Below are 14402 nucleotides of genomic sequence, written 5' to 3'. Positions count from 1 at the left end.
AAAAAACAAACTGGGCTAACAGGCAGTTTGAAACATAACAAATTGTTACAGCCAATAACCACAAGAAGGATTTGGGGGTGTGGTTAGTGTGCGGAAGAGGAGGAGGGAGGGTCTAGCCCTTGTGCATCAATTAAAAAAAGTTACACATAGGTTCATAGGGGACAAAAATGTCCATGTCCAAAAAGTGTCATAAAAATATTATAGATTAATATTTTTTTCCACTTTCACTGATGCCATTTTTTTAACCAGAATAAGCTCTAATCATAATAGCCAAACATTCATTAATTTTCAGGATTTTAACCCTTTAAATGCTGGTTTGTTTACACAATGCCACTGTTGTTTTTTTATGAAAAAAATACAAATTTTAATTATTTTAAATTTACTCAATTCTAAACAGATTATTTTTTCTTTGATTATTACAGCCTTGGATATGTCAATGATTAACAACAACATACATTTTTATGCATTCATATTTTTTATGCAGTATCAGATAAAAAATAAAAGTACCTCTCAGGTCCATAAAGGACAAAAATGTCCATGTCAAAAAAGTGTCATAAAAATATTATAGATTAATATTTGTCTCCACTTTCATTGACTTAGATTTTTTACTAGTGCCAGTTCTATTCATAATTACCAAACATTCATTAATTTTCAGAATTTTAACCCTTTAAATGCTGGTTTCTCTACATAATGCCACTTTTGTTTTAAATAAAAATAATAATTATTATTATTATTTTCCATATAGTGAATTCTAAGCAGATTTTTTTTTCTTTGACTATTACAGTCTTTGATGTGTTAATTATTAACAACAATATTAATTTGGATGCATTTATATTATTTTTGCAGTGTCAGCTTAAAAATAAAACTACCACTCAGGCCCATAAAGGACAAAAATGTCCTTTTCAAAAAAGTGTCATAAAAATATTATAGATTAATATTTTTTTCCATTTTCACTGACTTAGATTTTTTTTCCAGCATCAGTTCTAATCATAATAACCAAACGTTCATTAATTTTCAGAAATTTAACACCTTAAACGTCGGTTTCTTTACATAATGCCACTGTTGATTTTTATAAAAAATATAATAATAATAAAACATTTCCATATACTAAATTTTAAGCAGTTTTTTTTTTCTTTAAATATTACATCCTTGGATATGTAAATGGTTAACTACGACATTCATTTTTATGCTTTCATATTTTTATGCAGTATCAGATTTAAAATAAAAACTACCACTCAGGTCCAAAAGGACAAAAACGTGGGTATGTAAGACACAGCTGTGTGCGTCTTAGTAAAAGCAAAAGAGGGAGGACAGAAGTGCTCTATGCTTTATTTGCAGCAGCTTTGGGGGAAGCTCTGGCTTGTTCCTGCGAATTGTGCCAACTAGGGCGATCTTCCTCTTTAGAAGCTCCTCCGCCAGTCCATAGGAGGTGAAAAAATCGTCACAGGTCACAGTGTTCCCCTGGAGCCCCTCCGTCATTTCCAGAATGACCCTTTTTCCTTGGTTCACCTCCGCAGGACTTCCAGGAGACTTCCCTGTGTAAATTTGCAACTTCCATGCATAGGATGTGGTGACATCACAGGTGACCCAAATTTTTATGCCATACTTGGCAGGCTTGCTGAGCATGTACTGGCGAAATCTGCATCAGCCTTTGAAATCGAACCTCAGGGTGGAGCTCAAGAGCTTGAATTTATAGTGGGACATGGTGTCTCGCAAAATGGAACGGCCGTTTTCCACATCCCACAGGCTTCTTGTTGATTCATTTCGGAACTTGTACACGCCGGCCAGAATCAGCAGCCCGATGTATGCCTGAATGTCAGTGGAATCGAAATCAATCCAATCCATCACAAAACGCATCCCGTGTAAATTAGTGTTCTCCAGAAGAAGCTGAATGATTTCTTCGATGATGAAGAGGTCGAAGCAGGACTGCAAAGTTGTGATGCGGGCAGTTGCATAGTGTGTGGGACCCGGGGTCATACCCTTGGCAGGATTGTAGCGCAGCGTCTAAGTGTGAGTGGAAGACCAGAGAATCTGCCCATTTTTTGAATTCCACTGAAGATCTGCAGTCTCTTCTGTGTCCTCACTCTCAGTGCTGTCATCAGAGGAACAAGAGATATCAGAGTCAGACTCTAATGCAAACTCGACTTCATCCTCTGAAGTCAATTATTCATCCTCACTTACACATGTAGCTGGGTGCTCACTGTTGGTGGCCACAACTAGATCCAGAGCTTCCCTTGCTGTGAAACCTCTCTTCATCTTGCAAACTATGAAATGACAAGGCACTCAAGCCACTGATATTTATAGGTTTGGCTGTGAAAGCACCTGTCTCAACTAAAATCTACCAGACAAAACAATCGCCATTTTCTCGAGGTGAAAACAAAAACAAGGTTTTGAGGGGCTTCTGAACTACTACATCAAAATCAAGCTCACATTTTTTCTTTGAACAAAAACAATAACAAATGAAAAAGTGCAAACAAGTAATAAGAAATGTGTTTGACTGAAAAAAATCTTCAAAGCTCAGTAACTTTTTCACCTTATTCAGTTTCCACATGACAGGGTCTGTAACTCTGTATGACTAATTTACATGGGGTGGGATTTGTGATTTCCAGTACAATATATATTTTTTTCATTCAAACTGTTCACACACACACATAAGATTTTCAGTACACACAAACCACACTCTGACATCCATAACCAACAGGCACACACAATTATAGCTTCATAATATATCTAATTGGCTCTATAATATGCATAATCCGAAAACAGCAGAAAACAACAATAAAGCGATAATTTGCTTTATATGCCAAAACTGAAAAAATGGCACCATCTGGTAAAATATAGTAAAAATGTAAATTTTGAAGCCCTGCCAACAGAATGAAAGCCTGTTGACAAAGATTGCATCATTTTATAGTTGAATGTCACCGGGATTAAAAATTGCCATTTTAATGGGTTTCAATGGGGACATTTTTGTCCAAAAGGTCCTGAGGGGAAGTATTTTGTGTACCTAGTAGAAAATAGATTTTTGGAAATGAAGGTGAAATATTAAAATTCCAATAAAAATACACACCTGTGGCAAATTTTATGCAGTTAGCATTAACACAGGCAAAGTTATCAAAAAAACAAAACTGAAAAAGCCAAAAATGTCCTCAAGGATGCACAAGGGCTAGCTAGCCTCTCTGTTTTTTTTTTTTTTTTTACACAATACTTCGAACGTAAACAAGAAGTGACGTCAATTAGAGCACCTTTAAGAGTGTTTTGGTGCTGCTGTTTACATGTGAGTGATCAGTGTGTTTTGGTTGATAATGACTCTTATTAAGCTCAGAGGAGTCAACGTGGACTTTCCCTTCACTCCATACTCGTGCCAGGAGGAGTACATGAGAAAAGTAATCGAGTGCCTGCAGAATGTAAGAATCTCAGTCACCACACTGTGTGCAACCCTGCATGCACTGCACTGCAAGCAACATTTATTGATAGTCTTTGAAATACTCAATGCCTGTTAAATGTTCTGCCTTAAATTAATACATTATTAGGTAACTGTAAATGTGTATATGTACATTTCTGAAATGCATAACTGATAACTGAATTGCATGCATTTTCTGCAGAGCTCCTTTAAAACGATATGTATTGTGAAAAGCACTATGCAAATACATTTGAATTTAATTTAATTGAAAATAAATACCCTCAAAAACTTTAAAAGATTCACCCTCAAAAAAAAAAAAAAAACTACATTTACTACTAAGGTTATAGCCAAAAAAGACAAAAGTCTGCCACTTTTTGTTGTTTCCAAAAAGTTAAATCACTTTTTCCATCAGAGATAAAATGTAATGGCAGAATGACATTCTATTGAAGGTAGAATTACATTTTGTTTTACTTGCCCTTTGTTTGGTGTATAATATGAAGGCTGTAGTGCTTTAATCTAATGCAATAAATATTTGAAAGTCTTCCTGTAAGGTCACACATGTTCTATTATTTTTCTATTAATAAGAATGACATGCACTTGTACTCTACCAGAAAGTCAATGGTGTTCTTGAAAGTCCCACTGGCACTGGTAAAACGATCTGTCTGCTGTGTTCAGCGCTGGGCTGGAGAGAGAACTTAAAAGACAAAATCTCTGACCGCAAGATAGCCGAGAGAATGGACGGTGTGGAGCTGTTCCCTGACAAACCAATGTCATCGAGGGGAACAGCAGTCACCAACAAAGACACTCCAAGTACTGTCCTTCATTTATTGATTCAAAATTGATACGATTTATTTTCATTAACATTTCTAAACATTGCTTGTGTTTTACATTGTTGTCGAAATTATAAACCAAATCATAGTGACAGTTGACATTACGGACAACCATATGAATTATATTTTAAGAACCAAGTTTCAATATCATGAGTTTTGTCTTGTCTTTGATTTTTTACTTTAGCTTATGACACGGACATCCCTAAGATCATATATGCTTCCAGGACCCATTCCCAGCTAGCACAGGTCATAAATGAGCTCAAGAACACATCCTACAGGTCAGCTATCTGAGTTAACATCACATATTTAAAGGGATAGTTCACAGAAAGATGAAAATTCTGTAAGTATTTACTCACCCTCAAGTTGTTCCAAACCTGTTCAAGTTTCTTTCCTCTGCTGAGCACAAATGAAGATATTTTGAAGAATGTTGGTAACCAAACAGTTGACAACATCTATCGACTTCCATAGTAGAGGAAAGTCAATGGGTGCTGTCAACTGTCTGGTTATCATAAAAGTTATAACTGATTTCTATAAATAATTATTATGTTCTCTGCATTCATAAATTATTATGTTTGTAAGTGTCCTTTTTGTGTGTGTGTGTGTAAAAACAGTTGACCACAAACAAAGAAATTCTTCTAATATGCTGATTTGCCAGGACACTCTTGAAAAAGAGATTTTCAATCTCAATTAAAAGAGTCTCTTCCTGGTTAAATAAAGGTTTAAAAAAAAGTTTGGTGCTCAGGAAACATTTCGTTTTAATATCATAATGTTAATATTTGTCTAAATTGTGATCTTTTTTTTTTTTTCTCCAGGATTATTTAATCAATAGAAAAAAGAACAGCATATTCATTTGAAATGAAAAAATAAATTATAAAAATGTCTTGACTGTCATTTTTGAGCATTCATCCTTGCTGATTAAAAGTATTAATTTCTTTAAAAATATTATTAACAGATGGTACTGTTCTTTATTATAGGCCAAATATTTGTGTTTTGGGATCTAGAGAACAGCTGTGCATAGACCAGGAAGTGATGCGTCAAGAGAGTAACCACTTTAAGGTATGCTGATCAGTACCTCACTGTGAGTATGTGTGACGACAGACAGTTAAAATACCAGAGGCTGTATCTCAACACCAAATTAATGAAGGCATTTTGTCTTAGTTCAAGGTCCACATGTACAGGGCAAATGAGACTATGAGACTAACATTGGTGGCCTGTCAATAGAGATTTGTGATTGTATTAGAGACAATTTTTTCAATTATAATGGTTTTAGTTTGTTAATGTACGACTCTACGAGAAATAGCTTCCCACAGAGTTTGTCCATACTACCTGTCACGGTCACTCAAACAACACGCTGATGTCATCTTCATGCCTTACAACTACTTGCTTGACCCAAGTATTAATATATTTTTAATATATTTCAAAATATAAGTCCTGTGATCAAAGCTTGGTGTGTTGATGGCGTGGTGATGCCGCAGTGGATAAGACACATGCCTTTGGTGTGAGAGACCCGGCTTCGAATCCACTCTGACACACCAATGTGTCCCTGAGCAAGAAACTTAACCTCTATTTGCTCCAGAGGCGTGTGACCTCTGACATATATAGCAATTGTAAGTCGCTTTGGATAAAAGCATCAGCTAAATGAATAATGTAATGTAAAAAACTGAATTTTCAGCATCATTACTCTAGTCTTCAGTGTCACATGATCCTTCGGAATCATTCTAATATGATGATCAAGAAACCTTTATGATTATTGTCAGTGTTGAAAACAGTTGTGCTGCTTAATATTTTTGTGTAAAGCGTGATACATTTATTTGATGAAATAGAAAGTTCAAAAGAACAGCATTAATTTGAAGTAGAAAATATGTTACAAAAAATACTGTCACTTTTTATCAACTTAATGTGTCCTTCTTTAATGAAAGTATTTATTTAAATAATTTATTTACTGACATTTTAATGACATTGTATATTTAGTTTATATTTTAATTATTATTAGTTTTGATTTGCTATGTATAGTTCTAGGATAAACATTTTTTATTTTAAGTGTTCCTGTAGCTCAAGTGGTAGAGCATTGCGTTAACAAGCGCAATGTTGGGGGTTCGTATCCCAGGGGACACATGTTAGGAAAAAATTGTTAGCCTGATTGCAATGTAAGTCGCTTTTGGATAAAAGCGTCTGCTAAATGGATTAATTTAATTTAATTTAATTTAATTTAATTTGAAAGGAGCTGTGGTTATTTTTGACGAGGCTCATAATATTGTAAGTGTTTCGATTGTTGTTTGAGACATCATAGCTGTTCTATATTTTTGTTTGTTTTATATTCTGTCTACTGTTTGTGTACATTTTTAGGAGAAGATGTGTGAAGAGTCCACCTCTTTTGACCTCTCCCCTCACGACCTGATTTCTGCCATTGAAGCCGTGGATCGACTGCTCTGGGAACATGCCTCAGACATTAGCAAAACTAAGTCTGGTTAGTTTGGCAAAAACCTGTCGACATTTCAATATAAAATGTATATTTTAAACATTATATAAATAAGTGGTTTATATATTTGTGTGTATGGGTGTATGGGTGTGTGTGTGTGTGTGTGTGTGTGTGTGTGTGTGTGTGTGTGTGTGTATATATATATCTATATATCCAATAAATAACTCCATTATTTTTTATTTCACAGGATTAAAACTGGATATCACCACAATTGCAAAAATAAAACGTAGGTTACACTTCAAAAATGGAAATGTATATATTTTATTACAAAATTGAATTTAGTTATTTGGAATACTTTTTTTCAGTAATGAAAATCATTTTTGCTGAGAACTTAATAATCTTACAGAAATTTTAATGGATCTGGGATCTTCCATTAATAGTTTTGAGATGCCAGCAAATAATCAAGGAATCACCAAGCCCGGCAGGTGAGTGGAGCCTCACTGAACCGGCGATCTGATTCAGTTTAGTGCTGGGAATGAGTATTATGTATGAGTATGACCTTGATATATTGACTACAAAATCACCAATTTTAGATGCACAGCAGCTAAACTGAACTGGTCATTTTCTTTCTCTTCCTCTTTTGAAGCTTCATATTTGAGCTTTTTCAAACGGCTAATGTAAACTTTGAGATTAAAACATCTATAGTGGAAGCCATGGAGCAGATTACAGGATATATAGCAGGGAGTGAGTATTTCTCAACTGATCCTCCAATATAATCTCACTTTCTGTTTATCGGTTCAACATTGACCCATATGTGTATTTTTTGCAGGGCCTGGTGTCTTTCTAAACACCAACGGACTACAGAAAGTAGCAGATATTATCCAGGTAAGAAGTGTAGACCGTGTTAAAAAGATAAGTGGACAATTTTCTGTATGTTTAATGTTTTTGTCCTGAATAAGTTGGTGTTTGGGGCTAAACCTACAGAGGACAGCAAGACATCACAGATGGGAAACGGCATGAAGGAATTTAAGGTTTGCTCTGACTGAGTTTTCTTTGTTAAATATCTGCAGACATCAGGTTTTAGTTGGAGTGAGTGATAATGTGATGTTGCAAATTTTATAATAAAAAGGAAATTAATTAAAAGGGTACATTTTAAGATGTAAAGACATTTATAATGTTACAAAAAATATTTTTTATTCAAATAAATGCAATCAAAATCAAAGAATCCTGAAAAAGGATTTCCATCCACATATTATTATAATAACTGTAAACATTGATCATAAATCATCATATTTTCATGATTTCAGAAGGATCATGTGACACTGAAGACTGGAGTAATGATGCTGAAAATTCAGCTTTGATCACAGGAATAATTACTGGATTAATGTCTGTTTAAAATAAACGCATTGAAATGTGCTTTTCTACTGTGTTTTTTGATCAAATAAATGCAGCCTTGTTGAACAAAAGACTTACTGACCCTAAAAAAATCTTACTGACCCTAAACTTGTGCATGTTGTAGTGTATGTCAGACGATAGTTCCTTTAATACTCGTCTGTCATCCACCCCGCCCCACTTGCTTCTGAATAACAAATTTGTGTCTGAAATCAGGTCCACATTCATCCAGTCACCAACAACTTCAAGACTAAACAGCAGACTGATTTATGTGCTTCCTCTTCTACAAAGAAACAAGGTTTGAGACTCTTATTCAACACTTTGCTACACCTCATGTGTTTTGCTATTCATTGCTATTGACTGGAGCACACATTCTGGGTGTTTTTATGTAATTTTTCAGTCATGGAGAATCTGAAATGTATTCCCCTGGTTTCACAGTCAAGGCTTAAGCCTAATCCCAGACTATAATGCATATTTGAGCTATTTTAACAGAAAGCAACTTGTCAGTGCTGTTGTTCTTGTCTCAAAATGCACATGCACCATATTATATTTAATTATAATATATTAAATATTTAATTTAATTTAATCAATCAGTAATACTTTTGATCAGCCTTACCAAATGTGGATGTTTTTTCCACTAGAAACAAACCTTGTTTTGTTATTTTCATTTAATATTGTGAAGCTGCTTTGGTACAATCTGTTTTGTGAAAAGCGCTATACAAATATACTGGACTTGATTTGACCAATTCCTTACTGTAAATGTCTTGAAAAAATCTAAGACCTAATCATGGCTTAATCTGAGCCCTCTCTGCAAACCCAGGCTATAATGTGTATTATTGCTTCAATATTACATGTTTGGTCTCCTTGGTGGTGCACATGAAAACGCCTTCCACAGTGAAATGCTGAAAAAAAATGATATTGCTCGTCAAACTTGTATGCCAAAGCAAGGAAAGATTGAAATGGTATGAGTATATTTTATAGGGAATGTGCTGAGTTACTGGTGTTTTTCTCCGGGGTTCAGCATGCAGGAGCTGCTCGGACAGGGAGTACGCAGCATCATTCTGACCAGTGGAACTCTCTCGCCGCTCTCATCCTTCACCTGTGAAATGAAAATGTTTGTGCTCTTCTCTTCTAGCTGTCCCTGCCGAGGTTTATGAGTTGATGCAGGTAGGATACTAATTCTCTGCTGATTTTCTGCAGTCATTTCCCTGTATCCTTGGAGAATCTTCATGTCATCCAGCCTGATCAGATTTCCGCCAGTATCATTGAAAAAGGTCCGGACGGCGTGAAGTTGAGCACAGCCTTTGACAGGAGGTGAGTGTTTCAAGTAGTGTAGTGTATCAAGGGCTGTTTAGTCACATCAACACCCTCTGTTTTATACTGTCATTTATTATTCACCCACTTTCTATTTCAAACCCAGGTGCTATTATTTTGATCTGAGAAATTTAATTTATATTTGACCATAGGCTGTCAAGGTCCAAAAAGTACCATAGAAGAAGTTTATATCAGTGGTTCTCTACTGCTTTGGCCATGGGATCCACGTTCTCCCATGGTCATTAAACCCGTGACCCAATTTTTGTAAGAATTTTACATAAAAAAAATTCCATCAGACTTTACTTAACCTGCACATTAATTTTAAGGATATGACTAATACTGATGAATAAAAAGTAGCCTATAAGGTAAGGCTGTTTAATAGCAGTTTTAAAATAGTTTTTGCTAAAGGGTTATTTCACCCCAAATTTTAAATTATGTCATTGCTCACCCTCATGTCAATGCAAACCTGGAAGGCTTTCGTTCATTCTTGGAACACATGAAGTGAACACAAATGATCTTAATGAAAAACGTTAATAAAGAGATCGTAAAACTAATCCATATGAATTAAGTGTTTAAGTTCAAATTTTCTGAGGAGACTTGATCGTTTTATATGATGAACAGATTGAATTAGTCTTTTATTCACATATAAACATTGATCAACAGAACATAAACAGAACCTCAACTGAACCTGCTTGACGTGCAAGAACAAACCTCATTGGTTCTAGTAGAAGCTCAAACGTGCTGCGTAACACATGAGAATGAACCTCATTGGTTCTCACGTCAAGTGAACATGCTCAAGCTTCTGTTTACCATATCTGATGTGTGATGAATGTTTGTATGTGAATTAAAGCCAATATTCAATCTGTTCATCAAATTAAGCTATTGAGTCTCTTCAGAAAATCTGGCCACTCAATTCATATGGATTAGCTTTACGATCTCTTTAAGGACTTTTTAAAGCGTCAAAGTGGAAGTTGTTTAGACTTGTCAATGGATGGACATAAATCTCAAAATCAAAAAAGATCTCATTTGTGTTCTGAAGATGAACAAAACTCTTATGGCTTTAGAACGACATGAGGGTGAGTAATGATAGAATGTTCAGTTTTGGGGGAACCATCCCTTAAATACAATAAAGTTAGTAAGTTGGTGTGAGCCACCACAGTCATTTAGCAATATACACAATGACACAAAGTAGAAAATAAAGTGGCATTTTGGGGTTACAGAAACAACAGTTACCATAATAAAAATACAAAAATAGCATAAACTAGCCTAAACTGTTAATGAAATGGAAACTGCTCCTGGTTAATAGAATGAACATCATAGCTGCATGCAAATCCTTCCCAGCTAACACAAGTACCAGTTACGGAATTTACTGGTACTTTTTGGTAATTTTTGTGCTTTATTTATAACCAAGTGATGTATAGTGTGTGCCACCGCAGTGCACCCTAAGAATGCAGTGTAATGGCTGACAGGACAGGAAAGTAATTTTTTCTGAGGTTCAAAACAAGTCAGAAAAATGGCTCTGACATACAGTAGCCTGACAACAGATACTGAAGCAGGACAACAAGTTTTTCTCAGACACGCTTTATTTAAACTGCGTCTGACAGAAGAGTCATCAGCTTTTATGCACGTCTTTCAAAATAAGTCTTGCAACAGAAAAACTAAATTACATTTCTTGTTGTTTATTTGACTGCACATCCCCACAACCTACTCACTCAGTCTTGCGACCCACGGTTTATATGACTCGGGAAAGATTAAATGTGAGCCGTTAGGAGGCTTGTAAACTGCTCTTTTGTTTTTGAAGGTTTGTTCCTGAAAACATGTCGTCTATGGGAAACACTCTTGGTAAGACTAGCACAGCAGCTGATCTTAAACTCTTATCAAGAATGATCTGATGATCAGCATGATGATATTCATATGATTGGGTTTGCAGTCAATCTGACACGGCTGGTCCCTCATGGACTGCTGGTGTTCTTCCCCTCGTATCCGGTGATGGATAAGACTCTGGAGTTCTGGAGGGTAAGTGTGTTCGGTCTGACCGTGTTAAAGATATACAGTATGTTGCTGGCGCTGACTGACCAGTTCAAATTGGAGATGATCATTTTAAGTGTCGAGTTGTGATTTTGATTCAGACTGATTTCGAGAAAAAAAAAATCATGATGATTTATTGAACAGAACTAAAACAATGATTTGTTTAAAAGTTAGACAGCATGTTTCTTACTCTTGCTAGGTTTTAAAATGAATGAAATACTTTTTCTTTTCTTTTTTTTAAGTTTCTTTGTAAATTTCTGTACCTTGTTCATCTTTTGCCAACTTTAGAATTGAATTTACTATGCACCAATCGTCTTCACTCTCTCAGGCTAGTGGACATGCAGGTCGCATTGAGAAAGTGAAGCCCATGTTTGTTGAACCGAGGGGTAAAGGCACTTTTACTGAGGTAACCACTCAGTATTATTTGATATACAGAAGATACTAACAAAATGCTAGCATAGCTTGATGTGCACAAGCCCTCAGTCAGTTCTGCTCTAAAATTGGATTCATTTGCAGGTGATTGATGGCTATTATGCCAAGCTGAAAGACCCTAACTCCAGCGGAGGAAGCTTCTTCGCTGTATGTAGAGGAAAGGTGAGACTATACATATTTGATGCAATAAAATTACTTTAATGAACCGACACCAGTAATATCAACACATTTCTTGTTTTCCATCTTTCCCCAAGGCAAGCGAAGGGTTGGATTTTGCTGACACGTACTGTCGAGGTGTTGTTGTCACTGGACTCCCCTTCCCCCCGATGATGGACCCGAGGGTGATGGACCCGAGTAAAGGTACCTGCTCTTCAAAATGCTCAACTGTGTTTCTTTTATGGAATGCAGATATTATACCCATGTACCATTTTATGTTTCTGTTTTCATCCTTGTTTGCAAATAAAAGTTGTGGGCAGTAAATGCAAATAAATCCATAAATCACAAAATCTTAAAATCTTTTTTCAAAAGCAATGGATTTATCAAATATGATATAATAGAAAGGAAGTCTCTTATCAGATAATACCTTTTAATAGATATTGTACAACTCCCCAATACATAGTGATTTTTATGTATTAATAATTCATTGAAAAAACAAAAGAAAATATAACATAATCTTCAAATATTTGTACAAATATTTTATTAAATAAATATTCTTATTAGTATTATTATTATTTTTTTTTTTTTTGATGATCTTAATGATGACTAAGATCATGATGTAAAGGTTCTTATGGTCTGTGTTGTTGTTCAGGATCTGTCCGGGCAGGAGTGGTACAGACAGCAGGCCTATCGAGCTGTGAATCAAGCCATTGGCAGAGTGATCTGCCACAGAGAAGACTACGGAGCCATCTTCCTCTGTGATCACAGGTCAGCGCTAATTACTAGAACAGCAACTCCCAATTTGACTGGAGAGCATGCACTCCAATATTAATGTTCTGGAATTGTAATCCAGGTTCAGTGGCACCGAAGCCCGTAATCAGCTTCCTCCTTGGGTGAGGCCATATGTTAACATTTATGATAACTTCGGTACCATGGTCCGTGATGTGGTTCATTTCTTTCGGACGGCGCAGAAAACAGTATGTTTTTTTCTTGTTCATCTACCCTAAAAATCTGCTATGCCCTTTTAACACTAATAGGAGCTGACATGCACATTTATTGGTTGATTTGTTTATCAGAGACCAGTTCCTGTTAGGAAAGAAAAAGCAGAGAGCAGTGAGAAGCAGGCAGACACCAGGCCGTTCAACAGAGGCTCCGGCTGTCCTCATAAGAGTGTCTGGCTCACTGACACATCTCGAAAGGCCAAACAAGTAGACTCCCACGTCCCCAGCCTAAAAAGGAAAAAATTAGGTGAGATCACCCCTATTTAACTTTTTTTTTCCCTGTATTTTTTTAATGAGATCTTGGATGAATGTGATTTTCATTAAGACATACTAAGTCTTGGAAATGTATGTTGCCATTTATTCCCTAATTACCTTTATACATTAATCAATATAAAAGTCAAGTAATTAAGCAATAAGTTGTAATTTGGTCTTATTCTGAGACTGTTGAACCCAGCTGAACAAATGAAACATTGACATAAGATAATGCTTGGAGCTTATTCTATCATTTAACGGAAACAGAGCCCTCCGATTTGATCGTTCATAATTTGTTTTGACGCATTAATTTTGAACTTATTGAACTAAGTCAGCAAAAGTGATTGTGTTGTTTTAGAGTCAGAAGAGCAGTCTGGAAGTGATGGGGATGCCCAAATGTTCATTCAATATGAGATGGACATTGACAGAAAACCAGTCAGCCTGCTGGACGTCCCTGATGACACAACCAACAAAGTGAGGGAAGACACCATGGTTGGGGAAGAAAGGGTAAGACAAGAATTACATCGGCTTAAGTGTATAATATTAGATAGATTAAAACACTTGAAAAGACAGAATAAACCTTTATTTTATGCATATAATGAAACCAGCATAATTTACTCTTCAAATTGTAACAAAACAGCCCATTAGGATTTTGCTAACAATAAAAAAAAAAAAACATTTAAATAAAAGAAAAAAAAAGAACATTTGTGGATGATCACATCAATCTTTAAGAATCCAAATTAAAATGTCACTCCGTTTCTAAATTTAAAATAGATAAAATCTTGACAAATCCAAGAGTCCTTTCCACTTGATTCCACTATAACAGAAATAAATAATAATTAGAACATGTTACTTTCATAAAGATTTCTTTAAAGCTTGTTTCTGCCACAGATTAAAACATTTTAAAAGATCATTTGTTTTCTCAGAATTTGCGCGATATAACGTCAGAATTGTTAGATAAAAACTCGTAAAACAGTTTTATTCTGTGGCGGAAACGAGCTTACGTTATTATAATTGTTATTATTATTATTATTATCGTGTTCTAAAGTAGGCTATAACTTCTAAGATAAAAGTACTTACCTTTGTGACCATGTTGTTTTTTCCACAGTTCAATGTCTCCGACGCACAATCGTCGTCCATTTTAATTATGCAGAAATCATTCTCAAAATATCCCTTAA

The 14402-nt window shown here is 35.4% G+C and overlaps 1 pseudogene; it reads left to right on the top strand.

Annotated features, from left to right (window-relative positions):
- The first annotated feature begins 3302 nt into the window (after nucleotides 1-3302).
- LOC113094182 (regulator of telomere elongation helicase 1-like) lies at nucleotides 3303-13872 on the top strand (annotated as a pseudogene).
- The last annotated feature ends 530 nt before the right edge of the window (nucleotides 13873-14402 follow it).

This window comes from Carassius auratus, unplaced genomic scaffold (genome assembly GCF_003368295.1).
Source record: "Carassius auratus strain Wakin unplaced genomic scaffold, ASM336829v1 scaf_tig00215270, whole genome shotgun sequence".
In the NCBI taxonomy this organism is placed as follows: domain Eukaryota; kingdom Metazoa; phylum Chordata; class Actinopteri; order Cypriniformes; family Cyprinidae; genus Carassius; species Carassius auratus.
This window is presented reverse-complemented; position numbering and strand designations above follow the sequence as displayed.